A 6,000-nucleotide genomic window follows, 5' to 3' on the forward strand; every position below is an offset into this window, starting at 1 on the left:
AGTCTCAGGCCAGGTGAAAATATAGCTTTTCTGAAAAAGGGAAGGTGTGAAGCTAGCCAAGAAAAAAAAAAGACTTCCACATTTTTATTAAAAAAAAAAATCTTGTAACTTGCTGAAAAAATTTGCCAAAGTTCTCAGTTGAAGTCCTAGAAGCAGATTTTAAAAACAACAACAAAAAAACCAAAAAACTTCAAGGCACTTTTGTCTTTTAGAAGTTTTTCTCTTTGCATGATTTACAAACACCCCCAAAAGGGCCTGGGCATGGTTCTGCTGTGAACTTCTGGGCTGCAATTGGAGCTGTTCTGTAAAGACAACCAAAGTCACTGATTTATTTTGTTTATTGCTTTTTTTCAGGGGATTTGTTCTAGCACAACCCAATACACATTTCCTAACAACATCCTAACAATATCATGTAATGATATATCAAGTTCTGTATTTTCTTATAATTTAAATGAGCTTATAAAGCTTAACATTTCTGGTCTATCAAGCAATCTAACAAAGACAGTAAGCAGTGGCTTAGTTTGAGGATACAGAAGAAAAACGTCACAAGCCTACACTTAACTCTTCCAGCTTGCACACCTCTCAGGATATCCCAAGCCTACTTGAGAGCTTCCTCTCCAGTAAAGGCAGTGCAAACTGCTGCAGCTCAGGCAGCTCATGCAGTCATTCAGTTTATCCCTGCCAGGGGAATAAACACAAGACCTTTGCACTGTTTCCGATGGTCTTGCCACAAGGACAAATTCCAGACTAAGAACAAACTCCAGATCATTGCTACCCAGTCGGACTTCTCAGTAGAGCCAAATCTTACAGAGGTGTGTCCATAGTATCAGCTTGAACATGACTGTTGATTTGAAGACTGAAACCCAAAAGGTCTCAAATTCCTGTTTTAGAGAGGGAAGTAACTTGTACGATGGAGGACAGGATTTGATTTCATGAGTTGCAGACCTCATCTACTCCAAAGCATGCTGTTAGCGATTTTGTGGTTTTGTGTTCAGTATATTTTAACACAGGCACAGAACAATCACTCTGTAAAAATACAATAACGTGTCACTTACTGGTGTTGTGGTCTATGTAATAAACTCCAACCTGAGGGTCATAAGCTTCTTCCCATCCTAACGGCAATTCATCACTAATGCAGTCTGCAAAGGTTAGTGGTTTAGTATACCTGAAATGCAAAATAATATTTAGGATGAATAAAAGAATGATCCCACACGTCTATTCCAAGCAACCAACCAGAAAACAAGTACCACAAGGGCTTCAGTATGGAAAACAAAGAAAGTTGAAAACTATTTTAAAGCTTTTGTTCTTATCAAATAATACTGCACAAACTCTTCCCTTTCTTCATCTGAAGTTACAGCAAGATGAATTCATTTTGACAGAGCTCCCGAGCCTTGCCTGGCTCAGCCAGTACTTGCTCGACAAAGGAACATTAAGAACTTTGCCAGAAACAATCCTCGTCTCTCAACTGAAAGAACAAGACTATTTGCAGGCAAGTCCTGTATCAAAAATATGTAGACAAGAAGGAGCAAGATGAGAAATGCAATTTGCATAGCATGAATAATTAAGACTGCACAATCAATAGCAAGTGCTGAGGACTGTGGGACCACTTGTCATGCAACTCCGCTCATTTGCATTGCAATATGTTCTGTTTCATTAATGACAAACTAGATTAGTTTCTCAGTATCATGAAAATGTGTAACCCACTCTGTTCAAATGAGGAAGTATTTCTGCAATACTGCTCTGATGAGTTTTTCTCTAAGAGACCACATCCAGCAACAGTCTGCAGGCTTGTATGGTTAAAAACAAAGCTTAAGGTATCCACTCCTTGAGTGACCCCACAGATTTTAGTCACCAAAACCATGCCCCTCTTCTCCCTTGGACTCCGAGCTAACGAGGTTCAGCTTGCACCAACAAAACTACTAACCAAGTGTATGACTGCAGGGAGGCACAAGCCAGGAAGAATTAAGCTTGCAGGTATCTCACATAACCAGCTGCCAAAAGCATAATATGCCACAGGCCCACAGATCCATCACACAACCCCAACACACCGCACGTGGCCCATCTGGAAGGAGGGCCATGACTTCGTGGTGGGGCCCGTGAGTCGGACTCACCAGAAGAGCCCTTTGGGCAGAAAGCACAGGACGCACCGTAAACCACCACAGCCCCTCTCTAGCAGTTATGCTGCACAGACTAAGAGCAACTCGGTCAAAAAGCCATGGAACTGTACCAAACTCTGCCACATACAAGCAGCATGCCACAGGAAGGTAAGGTGGTTAAGAAAGCAATTGTCCAACCCACTGCCAGAGACTGAACAGGTTTGCAGAAAGCCTTTCATATCCAAAGGTAATTCAGCAGGGCTGGCAGTTAGATAAAGACTTCTATTAAGTTTTGAGCACACTTGAGCATACTTCATCTGGAGGCACTGAGCAACCAACTGGTAGCCTCATATTAACATCTTACAGTCACTTACTAGTGTAAAGGGGAATTTTAGGAAAAAGCCTCCAACCATAAGAGGTTCAACATAAAATCAACATTTAATGACTAACATAATTCCCCCCCAAAACATGACCTGGAAGTCTGGTACACAGTAAGAACGAGGTGGAAACATTTCTTCAAAAGCTACGTAAGCCACTAAGATCTCTACTTACGTGCTGCTGCATTTCACTTTCAACACATTGCCTTTGCCATCTGAAGTAGTGCTTGAATCACTATTTTCTCAAAAAATTTCAATTTAATTTAAAGCTCTGCAGTGCAAAAAAGAACTCAGAGCTTCACAACATAGAACTGTGAAACTTTCTCAATAAAGTTCAGCTGAAAGGTTTATTTTTACTGTTCTTAATCTAGACTGTGTACCAAAAGCATGTTTGTATAGAAAATAGAGATCATCTGAAAGTAAAATAGAATCTCAATACTTCTGATCGCTGTCCCTTATCCCATGTTTTTCCCTGTGGATCAAGCTGTTTCCTCAGCCCAAGAGTACCCAGTATGTCCTGCTCTGGGTTGATCAAGTCAAAGACGCACGAGGGTAAAAATGCAGAGCAAGGTCAGATACAAGCCACTCTCTGCAGATAACACAGATGAAAGTGCTGTTGCAAACGTGTCAGCAATTTTAACTTAAACACGAGGGTTGGCACTTTCACCTCTCTGAAAATTGAATTGCTAATATTAAATACAAGCAAGTGGAAGCAGGACAGGTAGAGAAGAGGGAAGGAGCAGTGCTGAACACTGGACTCCGGCGGACCTGCTTACCCCTTAGAGGGGCACAGACCCACTGGGACAACATGGCAGGTAACAGGGGACACAGCTTGCCCTGCCCTGGCTGCCCCAGCACCTCCGCTGTGCCACACGGCAGGGCACGGCCGCAGCTGAGCTCCCCTGGCCTGCAGACATAGCGGTGCCCCTGAGGGTGCCTTCTCCTTCAAGCCCATCAAAACAAATGCAGAAAAACCTCAGTGTCTTCAGGATGGTCATGCATTTGCAAAAAAACAGAACAAAAGACAACCACAAGAACTGGTCTCCGCTTATTTTCTTGCGACTTATAAATCAAGCTGATTTTTAAAAGCTGTCTAAGGGCTGTTCTCAAATTCACACACATCAGGAAAACCAGCTTAGTGATACTTCAACGTAACTGCTGAGGGCTTGTGTTGTAGTAATTATTTGATTGCCCTGATAAGCATGACATTGCTCTTCCATGGCCAAATATTTTATAAAAAAAATTCAGTGAAAAATTTTCACCTATAGTCCACGATAAAGCCTCAATTTAACGCTTATTAGATGTTACATTTGGAACAAGGGAAAGGAGAAAAGTTAGTATTTATTTATTCGTAAAAATATATTTAAAGTCAGCAGGGATAGCGTGTGCCATCTAGGCCACGCAAAGTCCAAGCGGTCTTTTCCAGTGCATCATTTGATTAGTAACGCTCAAAATATTGCTGTGAATTGGTTTTATGATTGCTGTTTTGCTACTTCTATAGAGAGCTTTGTCAGAAGAGGTGTCATTTCATCCTGGGTTTGCACAGTCTCTAACCTTGTACACCAGCTTCCATTCAGCCCTATGGATCGATTAAACCAGAAACCATGCATTCCCCATGTCCCAGCTACAGTGCTCAACATTTTTCGCGAGTGATCCAAGCAAACATCCCTTAACATGGGGCAGCAATTAAACCCATACTAAAACTGTATTAGGTGAGGGTGTGCTGCAGGTATAAAATATACCTCAGTATTACACACTGAATGGAGTTTTCTGCAGCAGAATTCTGCTCAATAATCACATCTAAGTTTAAAATCAAACTTTTTTTTAAAAAATAGCGCTGAGCTGCACTATCAGCCCCAGGACTTGGGACTGCTTTCATCAGGGAATGGCGCTAGTAGTAGTGCCAACTTCGATGCTCCGAAGTTTAATACCAAACTCATAAAGCTTCTGCTCAGCTTTTGTCCAGTCCTATTTTGCTAGAAGCAGCTGGATTCCTTCTAGATGTGCTCAGGAACTGTCAGACTCAATAGAAAGCCAGGACCAAGCAACTGAAAGATGGTTATTCCTATTTTCCATATGAAGTGTAATGCATGAACTACATCCAGTCAGTTCTTTCAGTTGGAGTTTTGGAAAAAGGGGAGAAAAAGCAAGGCAGGATCAGTGTGCTACAGCAATGACACAAGCCAGCTGGAGACTTGCCAGTTACTAGGGCTCAGAAACAGACAATAATTTCAGCTCTGAGATTCAGATTTCCAGCATATCTCACAAGCAGCACCCACCACCAAGCACGGACTAGTGCTGTTCTCCCTGGCTGACCGCAAGCTTGCAACTATCCCATTTGTACAGAGGAGTAAGTATTCATTACAGGAAAAATCTGTCATTCAACTAGCAAACAGAAGAGTAATTAGCTTTAGAATTAAGAGAGTAATTCCATTTATTACAGACAACATATGTCATACAGCTATTTCCCCAAATAACTGCAGCTTCATAACCAAATTACTTACTCTCCTGAACTCCTTTCCCTTGCTGTTGTGGGAAAAACTGGCACAAATCAAAGAAGCAATGCTACAATTACAGATGAAAGACATGCATGTCTTTCACACAGACATGTTGTGTAGCCAGATTATGAATAACACAACAAGAAAATCTTGGTTTAAGATATGATTTTAGGGGTTGTTATGAAGACTGAAATAAACCAATTTTCCAGAAAGGGTCCAAAACCAAGCATCTCCCTAGGCACACTGACAATGTAGCATGACGGATTAAACGAGCAAAAGGTAAAGTTTCTTTCTCACAGCAAGACATGATTCAGTTAGTGTATTATTTCTGCATAAAACTGGACTGTTTCTGCATTTGGGAAGTTAAAGCTAGGGCACATCTGCAGAACTATTTCTTTTGAAACTTCTCCTTTGCAATTCACAAAGCTTCCTAGCAGCCTTGGAAAAATCTCATCAACTCAGTCAAACCACATTATCATACAATAGGTCCTCTCTGTAGCTAGACTCAAAGCAGCAATCGAGAAAACTGGACCCCTTTCACCCACTCTGCTTATAACTAAGGAAGGAAACCTACAAAATGATTTACGCATTCCTTACCCTCCTCCGTTAGGGAAACCTCCAGATACATTAATCCAGCTTTCAAAAGAAAGCAATGCACCCAAAAGTTCAGAAAATCGTGACTTCAACTTCTGATCTCCAGTCACAAAGAGGGAACCAAGGGGGGAAAAACTTGAAGTCTGTAGGTATAACATTTTTTATTAAACCCAAACTAGTCTAGTTAAAACAGACAACACTTTAAGACACGAGTTTGTCTGCATCTTCTAGCCATGCTCGCTTTCTTCTAACACCCTTTAGAGCATCAGTTAGACCAGAACTACCTGTGAAGTGCTTCATCTGCTTCCAAGCTGGAGGCTAAACTTGGTATGGAGTTCCTACAAGAGAAACCAGCTTGAGCTAGAGAAGATATCTGCAAATCATAGCCTAACTCCGGCCTTCTAGTCACCAAAAAGTAACCCACATGTTCATCTC

General features: G+C 41.4%; 1 protein-coding gene across 1 annotated transcript in view; it reads right to left on the minus strand.

Annotated features, from left to right (window-relative positions):
- Nucleotides 1-1,162, minus strand: part of WWC1 (WW and C2 domain containing 1) — a 38,961-nt gene extending 37,799 nt beyond the window's left edge. Inside the window, exon 1 of the mRNA XM_009586639.1 lies at nucleotides 1,056-1,162. The gene's annotated coding sequence lies outside the window, so the exon portion shown is untranslated. The remainder of the gene's footprint in view (nucleotides 1-1,055) is intronic.
- Between the last annotated feature and the right edge of the window lie 4,838 nt (nucleotides 1,163-6,000).

This window comes from Fulmarus glacialis, unplaced genomic scaffold, assembly GCF_000690835.1.
Source record: "Fulmarus glacialis isolate BGI_N327 unplaced genomic scaffold, ASM69083v1 scaffold26551, whole genome shotgun sequence".
Taxonomy (NCBI): Eukaryota; Metazoa; Chordata; class Aves; order Procellariiformes; family Procellariidae; genus Fulmarus; species Fulmarus glacialis.